Raw genomic sequence first — 15,016 nt, 5'->3', positions numbered from 1 at the left:
CATTCTAAAAAGATATCCAACTAACGTCATACACGGAGTCTTCAGCCCCCAACGAGGGCTGGAAACTCTTCTCACGCAGAGGGATCTACTGTCGAGGCCCGGCTGTCAACCAGACCGCCTCTGAAGACTGAGCCATTCATTGCACTCAAGCTCCCTCACTGTTTCCTCCCACTTAGGTGTGGAAAATCACGTGTGTGTGTGTGTGTGTGTGTGTGTGTGTGTGTGTGTGTGTGTGTGTGTGTGTGTGTGTGTGTGTGTGTGTTTGTCTGTGTGTGTGTGTCAAAGAGAGACAGGAAGAGAAAGAAAAGCAGAGTTAACCAGCGGTGAAGGTTTCAGACCGGTACCACCAGTAGAAATTAGTGCTGAAACGGCCGATCAATAAATCAATCGGTTGATTGGCAGAACAATAATCGTCTCCATTCGTTGTTTTAAGACATTTATGATGTCACTTAGAAATGAAGCTCTGATGGTATTTGATGGCCGTATCTCACCATATTCTGACGAAACCAATAAGTGATTGGAAATAAGAAATAAAAACATAACTTGAATAATTGTATTGTGCCAGAAATCATTGTGAAAAACAATATAATTATACTGCCTTTAAAGGAGCAATGGGTCTTTTAATTCTGAGGAATATTCGGACATTGGAGGTGGAACGGGAAGGGATAGTAAAATATTCTTAATGAATAAAACATGAATAAAATAAAAGCGCACAAATAATTTTGGCAAAAGTGTGACATTCATATGGAAACAAACATACATTAAAATACACTATTTACTGACTTTCCAAAAAGGAAACTGTAATACATGTACATATCACATTATATAATATAATATAATATAATATGGATGCAGAGCAAAGGAATACAATCAGGGCAAATGGAACTGATAGCAACATTCACAGTACCTGGAACATGTTCACGGTTTAACATCCTAATTATGAACATTATTGGTCCATCCGACTGTATGTTATGTTGCTGCTACCTATGTCTCTGATACTGAGAAGCAATGTGATTCATAATCAATCAGTTTGATTGGCAATACTATGAAAACGATTCGAGGTAAATCAAACTGTAGCTTTAAATAGAAATATATTAACAAAACTTGCAGAAAACAAAAATGGATTACATCATCAAAGGGGGGGGGGGCAGAATAAATGTTCCATATAAAACAAAATGACAAAGGATATGAAGTAATTTGTGAATACCCAGCGTAGACATGGGTTCCCTCTGGAGCGCTGATTAAGCAGCAGCTCTTTCTCTCGTGGTTATTGATGTTCAAGTCGTAAAGGGAAATATATTCTGATTGCCTAAGGAGTTGGGTTTTTTTGTGCATAAAATAAAATACATTTTAAAAAGTGTCAAAAGAAGAACGATGCAAAAATATATATACTTTTGACAAAATTCCGACTGACAGATCTTTCCAGGACCTTTCCAGTAATGATAAGCTGGTCTGATGCACGGCCTTCCCATGAAGCCTTTTGCACGCTTACAAAATCATGACAATTTAAACAAAACATGGACCGCCAATTTAACTGTATTCAAACATTTACCAGTTGGAGAGAAAGGGGGGGAGGGGTTCTCTACAAAACGATAAAAATGAATGTACACAAAAGCGGTGCGGGGCTTCACGTCGTGTTTTGAGCCCCGTGGAAGTTCTCACGCGGTTCTATTGTGGAGCTGTTGCTGCTCGAAGATAAAAAACAAGCGCCCGAAGGCACAAAAAGGCACTTTGATACCGAGGCGGATGGAAGGGGCTGAACCGTCCCGGCGCTGTGGAAAGAACAGGGCCTTTCAGGAGTTCCAGTTACAACACGAGGCGGCATTCCTCGCATAGCACACCCACCACGCTATCCTACTCCACCATGTATCTACAGAGCTGACAGCTCCCCCCCCCCGGTCTGCTTTCCATCCCCCTCCTTCCTCCCTCCTTCCTCCTTCTCCATAAAAATCAGTCAGGTTCTGCTTCTGCCAACAAGATCAATTAAAGTACCAGCGTGATGACTCTTCGGAGTCTGTGTGTGTGTGTGTGCCCCTTCTCCCCCCCGACCCCCCAGACTGAGCTGGTGCAAACAGATGTGTAGTGAATCTCAAGCATCGTGTTTTCTTGCAGAGGCAGGGAAATTACACACTCGGCTCCCCGCTGAAAGAGTTTCCAGCGAAGGAAGCCGTCTGTTGTTTTCTCCAAACTAAACAAAGCGAGGAAAACCGCGAGATCAGAGATCAGAGCGACCGTACCCGCCTCTCGGGAACAGCGGAAGCATCCTGGACGGAAAAATAAAAACGCTGAGTGTTTGTCTGGCCCTGATGGGCAGGTGGCACCTTGTACGTGAACGGAGGGGAAGACATGTTGCTGTCAAGCGCTTCAAGGCGCTATTCAAATGTTTTTTGGGGGGGGGAAAACAAACACACGATCCGCACGATCAGAAGAGTGTGCGAATTAGCGGTGATCCTCTTCAGAGTAAAACAACACAGAGGAGGAGGAGGAGGAGGATTAGAGGCTGGAAAATGTAAATACTAAATAAAAGACGACAACAAAAAGAGCTGTCAGGCCGTTGTTCGGGTCCTTCAGCGTGACCGCAGCTGGCAGAGGCGTCTGTTGCTTTGGTTTTTTGCACGGCCGCGAAACATTATATCATTTAACATGTTGACAGTGATATTTCAGTTTTTCTTTTTTAATATATATACAGGACTGTCTCAGAAAATTAGAATATTGTGATAAAGTTCTTTATTTTCTGTAATGCAATTAAAAAAACATGCATTCTGGATTCATTACAAATCAACTGAAATATTGCAAGCCTTTTATTCTTTTAATATTGCTGATTATGGCTTACAGCTTAAGAAAACTCTAAAATCCTATCTCATAAAATTTTAATATTTCCTCAGACCAAGTAAAAAAAAGATTTATAACAGCTGAGTGTTTGTCAAGGCTCAGGAAACCCTTGCAGGTGTTTCGAGTTAATTAGACAATTCAAGTGATTTGTTTAATACCCTACTAGTATACTTTTCATGATATTCTAATATTTAGAGATAGGATATTTGAGTTTTCTTAAGCCATAATCAGCAATATTAAAAGAATAAAGGCTTGCAATATTTCAGTTGATTTGTAATGAATCAAAATAACTGAGACAGTCCTGTATATATTTTTTTTCTATCAAGATGGGGTGCCGAGTGACATTAATGAGAAATAAAATGAACTTTTTTGATTTTAACAAATGGCTGCAATGAAACAGAGTGAACATTTTAAAGGGGTCTGAATACTTTCCGTACCCACTGTATAAGTATGACATTTCAAGAATTTCCATTTATTATTCTGGGTTCAAACAACACAATATCAGCCCAATAATGGCTCGACAACAGTGGGTCGTCGGGGGACAGAATTGAGGGGCTAACACAACGATGGCTCCTTTCATCCCGCGCTCATCAGGAAGGACACAGCTGGCGCGGGCAGCCATGTTGGATGCATCTGCAAACGACCCGGCGGAGAAAAGGACTGGCACGTCAACAACGGCTGCTGTCAGGTAGAACTTCGCTCCAACCAGCGGCGAAGTCGTGAGTCGCTTGGATTGATCAGGTTTCAACACGCGGCCCGCCATTCCTCTGTCGGACGAGTCGTGGCAGCGTTTTTGACTTCGATCCCGTTACAAGATGTGATATATAAACGTCAATGAAAGTAAAATATTGCATCGACTTTTCAAACTATTGCTCTTATTTTAACTTCTGAAAAATGCCTTTTATAACAGCAAATTGTTCTGAAATATGTCACCTCTAAAAATTAAAAATAAAGGTTTTCAGGAAAAACTTTTCCCAACAAAAACTAAAGAAAACATTACAAATAACTTCTGGGTTTGGCTTCTTGGCATTGTGTTAAAGTTTTCCCCTCTATATCCGGAAAGTATTCCGTGGAGTTATACCACGGGGAATTCAACTCCACTTCCAACCACACCGGCTTCTCATTAACTCACGCAGAAAGGGCCACTTGCTTCAGGAGATGTAGGGTTGGGAAGAACCTCCCCCCCCGGCCCGGCGCAAGACCAATATACACGGAGGGGGTCATTTCAGGTCACCGTCTCTCTGTGGTCTGTGGTCAGGTGAGGCCCACATCAGGGGGAGCACTTATCAGAGGAACACATCCATTTAACTGCTGTGATTGCGGGGAAGGTAAACACAGACCCTCGACCCAGACCGCCGAGGCACAGCGGGGACTTGGCTTCACGCCAGCTGCCCCACAGAATGCCTAATAGGCCTCCAAATAACACGATGAGAAACAGTTACGCAAGCGACACACTTGCTGTTGTTGTTTGTTTGTTGCCACCAGATCGACGGACAATTGAATGGGATTTTAAAACGTCGGAAAAAGACATTTGGGGTCATAATCCACGAAGGTGTCCTTAAATTAACTGTAATGTAAAAGCCCAGCTGACTGTCTACGGCGTGGATTCGTCCTTGGCAGGTGGTGACAGAATCCCCAGAGGAGTGTGCGCCTGTGTGTGGAGTGTAAAAAAAACAAAAACAGGGTGTTAAGTCTCACAGAGAGAGAGTCATCCTGCAGCTTTCAGAGAGAGAGAGAGAGAGAGAGAGAGAGAGAGAGAAACAGACAGAGAGAGATAGAGAGAGAGAGAGATTGCCTCTGTCAGCTTGAGCTGCTGCTTCGGCTTTCCCAGGAAAAAAAGAAGCAAAACCAAAACTCCAGAGCACTTCAACTTCAAAAATAACTCGAGCAAAGTGGTTAGACTTTCAGCAAAGAATGTGATGGCCCTGGTTATCTGGTGATGTGGCGATTGTTTCAAAGGTTTACACCCTAGATCGCCCCAGAGCCTAATTGTCTAATAATTGATAGCTTCCTAATTGTATTTGTCGAGTTTAAAGCTTGGAAACATCGATGGGAGTCTGTAGACGATGATATGCAAGCAGTGTGCAGTGTTTTATCTTTTTTTAAAGGTATTCAGACAGATATTTCGCCTCAAATGTCTTGCGCTATTTCAAATGTGTAATTCATTGTGCAGCCCCGCTACCTGCATCCCTTTAAAAGAAAAAGAAGATTTGGACCTCTCCAAAAATGCCACTTGTCCGTCATCGACACCCGTCAGGTGTCATCACCGTAACCCTGTTGATGCTGATGAGGCGAACGCAGAGACAAACGAGGCCTGAAGCAAAACCAGCATCTTGTCTTTAAAAGAGTTGAGTGGGGGGGGGGGGGGGGGGCTCCAGTATGGTTCCCTCCCCCGCCAGGGCCACCAAAATAAATAAAAAAGAGGCTAAGGCTGTGTGTATGTCCTGTTTTTCATTTTATGTTTGTAATTTTGTCAAATATTATATAGGTGGAGGCTTTAAAAAATCCCTGTTGGCTTTTTGTCTCTTCCTGTAAATTGTCATTGTAAATAAATAAATAAATTAAACTGCAGCTGGAGTTCACTGGCAGTTTCCCAACCCTGACAAGGAAAGGAACGGCAGTCAATAGTGCGAGACGCACGCACACACGCACACGCACACGCACACACACAACACACACACACACACACACACTTTAGCTAAAATAATTCCTCATAACTTTTTGCACAGTGTTGGTTTGCTGAGAGGAACAAACTGGGAACTGGGTCTTGAGGAAAAGACGAAAATTGTTTTTAAAAGAACATCAAAACAGCTCCGGGCCTCATGATCCAATACATGTGAGTAATCTCCTGCGGTGCCTCTGGCAACTGGGTCAGACGCATTCAATGTTGGCCGGCGTGAGAATGGAACCGACCGTCTGGAGCGTCGCTGCATCCGTACACCTTTCCTCCTGGGCGACACACCTGGAGGTTTCATGTTGCGCAACGCGTCTCAAGCTCAAAATACTTTACATATTAAAATCTTCTCGTACCTGACCCGATGCGCCCTGCTGGTTCCCGTGCTCTGGGTTGGACCAGTTCATTACTTTCAAACATTGGCCTTGGAGGAAAACTAATTTGTCGTTGTCAATATTCACCTGAGGTCGAGCGATACGACGACACTGTATATTATGACAATACTGGATTCCAGCATGATTTTGATCGGCAAAAAGATTCAATGGGATTGAGGCGAAAACAAACGCTCCGCTTTGGAAAACCAAAACATTCTTTTATGATAGAAGCAGATTTTTAAAATTGATTTCAGTCATACAAAAAAATTGAATAATCCTGAACACGTAACTCAAACTCCTAATTTCCATGGACTCAAATTCAGTGTTTTTGATAGGATTGCTGCTGGGGCATTTTGCCTTTGTGCCCCCGAGCCCGAGGAGCTCTGCCACCAGAGGGATGATGTCGTGATCCAGCTTTGAGCTCTTACGGGTCTGAACGTTAGAGGAATACTTCACCCACACAACGGCTGTTTGCATACCAATAAAACAGAGTCTATGAGGATTTCTGAGGATTTCCACCAACTCCTGGCTCGTTTCCATTATAGAAATAGTGAGAATTCAGCAGCAAAGCCTCGAGGCGACTACCGATTACGCTGCGGAGGTCTAAAAAAGAAAAACAAACAATAAAATCTATTTCACAAAGGCTACTTTGCTCAGCGACCCCGTCCAGCTAGTTATTTAACAGTGGGGATTATTGGATGTAACACCAGCATGAGGTCAATCACTCCTACATGGATGGAAAAGTCATTACATTTCTCATTTAGCCAAAGAGCTGACGATCAATACGCTGGACATGTGGACATTTGGGGTAATGAGACGCCAAAACATGCTGCCTCAAAGTTTTTGGGGGACGAGAGCTGAAGATACGACACGCTCGTAGACGAGGTCAAAAACTATTGAGTAAAGCTGGACACAACAAAACCCACCGCATGACGCCACCCTTTCCCCCTCAAACTCAAGTCAGGGACAAACTCAATGGACCGTTTCAATAAGACGTCCACAGTCACAAGTGTTTTCTCGATAATTGGTTCTTTGCTTGGCATTTTTTCGAGCAGAAACACCAAACATCTGCTCGGTCCAGTCGCTGAAATATCAGAATGCTGCTCCTTTTTCACGCCACATGTGACAATAAATAAAATACTTCGGTGTTGTTGGACCGCTGATTGGACAGAACGAGACCTCCGGTGGTGTCGGCTCGGGTCAAGAGCTTCGGCAATGTGTTTCAATTGGGCAAGTTTGAATTGTTCCTTGGGAGATGAAGACAAAGCATTCACACTTCACGGGAAGACCCCGAGAGTGACATCATTTGCTCGTCAACATATATGTCTTTGTGATGAACGCACATATCAAGCTGTACAATAACACAGAGTCTCCCAGGTCCGAATACGGAGGGATGACTAGTTCTCCTTTCAACCTGGACGAAAGGCAGCGCACACCAGACCCGCTGCTTTCGGTTCTACCTTTCAGAATAAAGCTCAACTGTTTACTGGAGGGAACGTTCTCTTTTTTGCTAAAAGGAAACCCAATAAAAACGTCTCACAGTAGCTGAGGAAGTGCACACGTCTACCTCAGGCAGACTGCGAGACGCAGCTCTGGTCAACAGTGGACAAATCTATCATAAACTATTTATTTTATTCGCATTGAAAACGAAGAAAGGTTTAAACCGAATTCATGAAATTTGGTGGGTATTTATTTATTTATTAGATTTTGGGATCGATCGGGTCATAGGTCAAGAAAAGTTTTAAACCGAATCGCATGAAATTTGGTGGGATGACTGGTTATTATCCGGGGACCATTTGATTAGATTTTGGGATCAATCGGGTCAAAGGTCATGGAAAGGTCAAAATCTTCTTTTTACCATAGCACAGTCAATTTGTATCCAATTGGCATGCAACTAATGCCAAAATGTTCATAATTCAATGCCCAATCTTGTGATATGCGAAGGTATGCGCTCTACCGAGTGCCCATCCTAGTTTTTAACTGCAGCAACTGTATTTGCAGGCCAGTTTCACATTTTTGTGCCGTTTATCGGTCACTCCTCAGGTGTGTCGAGACCTTGAGCTTCACGAATAAAAAAGATGAAATGCCTCATTAAATCTAACCTGGATTTTGTCTGTGAGGCTTGAGATGTGCTGTCTTACAAACCCAACACACACACCTCAGCTTCAGGCCGTCCACATATAGGTGCATATACGTGAATTAGCCTCATAACACTACGATTGGATATATTAACAATTTTGAACCAATTCGACCCGTCAAAATAAGAGCACCAGAGCATTTAAGTGAGAGTAATCACAATAATGCAGTTTGGGGTTACAACTGATGTATAACGTGTGTCACTGGTTTAAGGTGAGACAGCTTTGATCACCTGACTGCCTGAGACTCAATGCATCTTAGGTTTGCGGGGGAAGCCAGATGATGAAGACAAATTGCCCAAAAAGATTGCACGAAAAACTTTTAAACTGTCACAGGTTTGCACTCCAAGACCGAGAAGCCATTATGCAGACTCAATATAATTGTTCTATATATTTCGCCTTCTGAAGGACAGTAGCGTATTAAAACGACTACAAAGCCGGGAAGATGTGAACCGCCACCACAGACGGGGGATTTCTATATGCAACCAATTTCAGAGACGGGGGAAGAATAAAAAACGCTGCGGCGACGTGGAAGATCAAAGCCGCGACGACAACCTCTCCCACTGAATCTCATTACCGCTGCCAGATACCGATACGAGTTCCTCACCACCTATACACACACACACACACGTTCATGTCAATACACACACACAATGAGACCTCCTTGAACAGACAGTGACATGTTCCTTGTCTGTACAAGCACAAAAGCTAAACTACAAACTCAGGAAATTCTGCCAACAGGTATGTTTTTTTAATCCTAACACATGAGCAGTATTGCAGGGCTTGTAGAGGCAGAGCAGGGGGCGGGAAACAAAAAAACAGTGACATCGTGCTTCTCACTCTGAATGCTACATTGTACCTGGCTGACTGACAGCTTGTTTTCTTAGAAGGGGAGAGAAGAAAAGGTGCTCCATGAGGACTCAACAATGTGCCGCCTGGAGCTAGTAATAAAAAGCTAATTATGCAAGATTAAATGACGCTCTCTGCTGCAACCACACGCACACACCCAACACACACACACAAACACACCACTTAATTCCTTTGGTAAATTCCTAAGCAATCCTAGACAAGCTACCCCATCTGTCAGGGGAGGAAAGAGCTCAGGATTAATGGATGCGGCGCAAGAGGGGGCCGAACCCGAAAGCCGTTGGCCGCTGCCCAAAGGTCTGGCTAATCAAGTAGAGGAGTGATTAGCCCAGTTAGCCGCTGGGCTAATGGGGCTAACTTCAACACCCTGCTGCTGTACACGTGAAACGAGACTCTAGATTAGGTACGATGAGGGCTGAAAGGGGTGGAATCTACCTCTCAGGTGCCGGGGCGTATCTGATGAGACAACACACATGCAGACTTTAAGCCACACACACACACACTTGTACACTTTTACATAAATACACCTCTTCTTACATGCTCTTACATCTAACAGACTTCTAATCTGACACTCGTCCAGATGGATTGTCCTTAATTCAAGGTATTCAAAGGACAGGGATGAAGGAAGCGGGAAGCTAAAATAATGGATTGGGGGGGGGGGGGGCAGTCGCTGACCCAAAAAGAAGAATCCAAATGTGATATCCTAAAGAGAAAGGTTCAACACTTTGGAAAAAGATCAATTTATGTTCTTTGTCTCTCGCGAGACGAACAATATCGAACTTGTACCTGGAGCCAGGATGTGGTTGGCCTAGCTGAGCATTAAAGTAAAACGTAAACAAATAACCACAATTATTATGGTTTTTTGTTACATGCCGGAACTATTTCTGTAAATCCATCCACTCCACTGTTTACCCGTACTGAACTGATTGAAGCTCAGCTCTAACTGCGTCTGTCTATTGGTTGCTGTTGAGCAGGTGGTTTCTCAGAGCTCTTTAGCTAAAACATCTCCATTGTTCTATATCAATCAGAGCTGCTGTAACGACACAATGAACTTCACTGAAGAGACGAGGCTCCTGTTCAAACAGGTCGTCTTGAAGGTCATAGCGCAGTCAGAGAAGCTATTGAATTCCTTGAACCACAGTATTATTTCTTCCAACTTAAAGCCTTTGTAAACATGTAATTTAAATCATGACGTCTCTTTAATAAAATGTAAATATTAGAACAATAGATGTGAATCGTACTGATCGCCAGTCACTTAAAGTAACAAATCACACAAACTAAAGTAAGTAAATATGAAACAGGACAACACGAGGCTTTAAATTGGCCGTCGTTACGCTGATCACATCCACTTTCTTACACACGTGTGTGTGGCTCCTGCAGCTCGCAGGGCCAGATGCTCCTTCGGTTGTTACATTGAATACATATAATAAAGTAAATACACTTTTTGTATCACAGCGTGTGTGCTTTGAACATTGTTCCACAACTGCTCATTTCCCCATACCTGCGAGGAGACAGATGATCACGACAATCACACAAAAGGAGTCTCACGGCTTTTTGATTTGAAGAGCTAAACATGAGACTGGACAGGCATGTGTGTAAAGCCAGGATGAGAATAGACGGATGGCTTCAATGAACCGGCCTGAGGAAACTTCGAGAGCCGAACATATTGTGGAAAGGTCGTAAATGATTAATCAATAAGAAAATGATAGGAGTGTGGATTTTGAATTTCTACTTTTGAAGTAGAAAATAATTCTTGAGCAAGTTCCCGATGGGAACCCCGATTTAAAGCAACGAGTTCCACTGGTGTTGAAGCTAATCTGAAGTTTTCAGACAAAAAAGTTATTGTAATGAATCTCAGGAAGTTTCCTATGCACATGGAACAACATTACTCTGTCCCAACTATTCCCCCGATACAAGATTGCCAAAAAAAAGAAAACTCGAAGTAGTTTTTCAAGCACTAAATATCGAACTTTCTTTAGTTCCAGCTTCTCAAATGTAAGAAACTAAACAGATTTTATTGATTTGATATGATTGTAAATTGAATATCTTTGCTTCCGACAAAACACTCAATATGATTGTCGGATGGCTGATCCACTGTTTTGCTCCCCGGAAGGTTTATGACCAAATATCCGCACAACTAACAACATTACCGTCCCGGTGCTGTGGAAGTCAGCGGCCCGACCCCTCACGACTCTCCTCACCTCCCATGTGATGAAGGTGCTGGAGAGCCTGGTCGGCATGCCATTGGCGCAGTTGGACCCTCTGTTGGACCCTCTGCAGGTTGCTTACCAAATTCATGGCCATCATCTACCTGCTCATCGCACTACCTGCTGCTTGGATGCTCGCGACGATGGATCTCATGTGAGTCACTTTCATTTACTTCCATCCAGCCACTGCTGCTGCCAGCCAGAAGCTGCTGCTGCTCAGTGAGCTGCGTCCGGGTGGCCAGCGTGGACTCCACCCATCTCCTGGATCACTGACTACCTCACAGCACAATGGGTCGTTGTCTGTGGGGGCTGTGGTCAGTGATGGTCAGTGCCGAGGAGGAATCTGTTCTGTCTCCTTCCTCTTCACCCTCCTTCCTCTTCTCCTCTCACCAGTGCACACCAGTGATACTCTACATGCTATCGATTGCCACTCTGGTGATTCATATAGTGTTGGGGTGGTGGGAGGAGGTGAGGAGGGGGGGGGTGTGAGAAGCAGTGGTGTAGTGAGACGAAGTGGGGCTGAGCCAAGAGCCGAGAGCTGGTGCGTGGTGTGAGACAGAGGGACTGAGGCGGCTGCTCTGGAGTGTCCCTGGACTCCGTGCTGAGATGGTGTGGGTGGACACTAGGGTACCTGGGCGTCTCCATCGACAGCCGATGCCACTGGAAGGCCAACATCAGCAAGGTCAACTGTGTACAAGTTTTCCTTTAAGAAAGCTTGATCCTTCGATCCTTCAGCGTGTGCAGCAGAGTTATGTTATTCTACTAATCGTCCGGTGTCGCCAGTGCACTGCACTTAACTGCTTGGGGGGAGCGCCCGCAGGCCAGCAGCACCAGCCGTCTTAACAAACTGGTTGGGAAAATGGCTCCATCATCGGCGGCACCTGGACTGCCCTGGAACAGTGGTGGAGAGGAGGTCGTTGAAACTGGTGTCCATATTGGACAACCCCCGGACCCACCACTCCTCACCTCCAAGAGGAGTGGAGGATTACTTTCTAGGCGTCTCTCCTCACGCCCGCTGCCAAGAAGGACACAGGAGAACATTCCTGCCCCTATGTTATGAGGCTCACTCTAGTTCAGATCCACCATACCTTCTTCTTCTTTTTTGTGTTTTGTTTTTGTTTTTTGTTGTTGTGTGCTGCTACTGACAACAAATTCCCTTGGGGATTTAAAGGTTCAGCGCTATTTACACACTCTTGAAAGGCAATACTTTGAGTTTCACTTCAGTGCAGCAGGTGTTCCACACCCCACTTGGAGCCCAGCCTTTATGTCTTGCTGATTGCAGTGCCGTCACACCGACAGCAAATCAGGAGCTCACCTGGTGGGGCTGACCGCCAGGTGTAGGCCGAGTGCTCAGCAGTGGCCGGGTGGATTCATCATTTCATAGGTAGAGCTAGTAATGGTGTATGAGAACAGCTCTCTCTCTCTCCTTTTCCTGTCAATCTTCTTCTGCTCAGTCTGTTCACAGGGTTTACACACATGTTGACCAATGGATTTCCAGGACTTTTCCAGGACTTTAAACCAAATTTCCATGACTAAACATTTTGTGAAATCTCGGTGTAAACATGAGTAAAAACCTTAAATGACACAAATGAATGAGAGACAATAGTTTAAAAGAATGAATATGTACAGGATATACATTTTTATTCTTTCAATCAAAGAAATTTCCATGACTTTTCCAAAACTTTTGGGATTTCATTTTTTTCAAGGACTTTTCTAGGCCTGGAAATAACTCCAAGACTTTTCCGTCGTGGTGGGTGTTCAGCATCGAACACGTCATGATGACAAGCGCATTCACCGAGGACACCGCTGGCTACGGCGGACCAGCGATGCAGTCGTGATGCGCCAATCCCAACCGCTCCATGAGCGGGCCCCGTGGAGTAATGTAATGCCGTTAACGTCGAGTTTGGTGAAACAAAAAGTGCCAGGTCTGAGTCATCAATGCGTCAAATAGCCGACACAATGGATGTTCAAATATGATCGCTCTCCTTTTGTCTCGGCCGTTTGTCCATCTGTCCGTTGACAACAACCCAAAGGCCTCGTATTTACCATGACAGAGGAGAGGGTTGGGCCGCGAGTCAAGATGAAAGCAAGCATGCGTTGCAACAAAAGACATTGTAATCATCGAGGCCTTTGAAGAACCGTCTAGCCTCTCATGGTCCTGGTTCAGGGAGGGGCGAGAGACACCCACTTCAGTCCTCTCCTGGTCCAGACACTCTGGTTAAGATGGCTTCACATGACGAGGGTAACCGCGACGATGAGTCCACCTGATTTGTCAGCTTGCAACAGCGAAGCAAAAAAAATGGAAAGGAGGCCGTGGTAAGTCCACTTAAATTGTCCGAGCAGCCGACGTGATGTCAGCAGATGGCCGATCGGAGGAGAAACCTCCCGTCTCAGCTACCTGTCCATCAGCCGGCCTCAGAGACAACCCCCTCGGGACACGGCCAAGCTTCGCCGTGAGGAGGAGAGGGAAGCCACAGAGGTCTTGAGTTTGAGAAGATTTCTGTTTAATCCATTCTTGTATCTTTATATCCCTAAGACACTTCTGATATGGAGGAGGGGGATTTCATGTTGTCTGACTGGTTGGGGAAAAAAATCCTGATTTGAACAAATTTGATGTTTTGTTTTTTTACTAATTACTGGTAGGAACTAAGGAGCCCAAGGAACTAAACTCAGGAATGAAAAGACCCTTTTAAACAATCCTCTTGCATAACCACTTAGAATTGTAAAGTGAAAGTAATTTGACAATAACGGAATAATAAACTACCACAGCAGATAACTTGGCTCCCACCCAAAAGTAGCTCCGGAACGAGAGCTGAGCTTCAATCTATTGCCCCACAACAGTGACAGTTGAATGGATGTGAGAGAGTAATGAAGGGGGGGGGGGGGGGGGGCAAAGATATATATCAACAAAGTTTTGGGGGGGATAGTCCATTTACAAAAATACATTAACAACAGTTCTTTAACACTTAAGTGTAAATCAGCAACCTTCTCTTTAACCCAACTGAGGAGGCTCTCCGATCAATTCATTACAAAATACACAACAACAAGTCGGATGACGCTCCGAGTCCTCTGCTCTGAATACAGGCGTCTTCTTCTTCTTCTTCTTCTTCTTCTTCTTCTTCTTCCCGAGGCTTTGGGAATGCCCAGCATGTCCCGCTGACACCACCATAACATCTTAAAAAGCACCTGACCTCTCCAGAGGCTTCCGCTCGTGTGAGAGTTATGTTTGTTTTGTCACCGGAGTTCACAAGGACGTCGCGGACAACTTGCACGTGCAGGTGTCTCTGATTTGTGTTCCTAACATATAACTCCCAAACACACTAAATAGCACTTGAGACTGTAATGCCTTGTTCTACCTCACGACCAACTGGCATCACAATTCTTTATCTGGGGACCACGATAATCCTGTTTAGAGTAAATGTGAAGAGCAATCAATTGAGAAGATAACACTGTTGCTCTTGAGCCAAAGTGCAAACAAATTAAACACATTTCCTCTTACTTTGGTGACCACCGGCCCTCCCTCCTGACTTTATGTACCATCAGCAAGTAAAGCATTTACTTCATGCCGTACTTTTTGGTTTACAGCCAAACACCTGTTGAAAAGAATGACATCACCATCACGGCAGCCTCAGAATGACCCTCTTGTCAAGGGTCAGAGTTCAAATGAATAAGTACGACATACAAGCCTATTTTGTGGCTCTTTAAAAAAATAAAAGCTTGCAAAAGCAGGTCACTACTAACCAATCAATCAGCCCCCATTGACAAGGCCAATCTGCAAATGTGAGACAAGGGAGGTCGTCTGCAGAGCCCTCGCTGCCAGCTGCAGCATCAGAAGTGACAAATGACTACACCGTTGACAGAGTTCGGGGAGGGTCATCAAGGATCGGCAGTGTGTGTGTGTGTGTGTGTGTGTGTGTGTCTCAGTAT

The 15,016-nt window shown here is 44.5% G+C and overlaps 1 protein-coding gene across 1 annotated transcript in view; it reads right to left on the bottom strand.

Annotated features, from left to right (window-relative positions):
• The window catches only part of LOC130203268 (caskin-2-like), a 58,017-nt gene that overhangs the window by 39,303 nt on the left and 3,698 nt on the right, over positions 1–15,016 (bottom strand). The gene's annotated exons all lie outside the window — the stretch shown is intronic.

The sequence above is a fragment of the Pseudoliparis swirei genome, chromosome 13, assembly GCF_029220125.1.
Source record: "Pseudoliparis swirei isolate HS2019 ecotype Mariana Trench chromosome 13, NWPU_hadal_v1, whole genome shotgun sequence".
NCBI classification, from domain to species: Eukaryota; Metazoa; Chordata; class Actinopteri; order Perciformes; family Liparidae; genus Pseudoliparis; species Pseudoliparis swirei.
The sequence above is the reverse complement of the archived record's forward strand: the minus strand, read 5'-3'. Positions and strand labels throughout refer to the sequence as shown.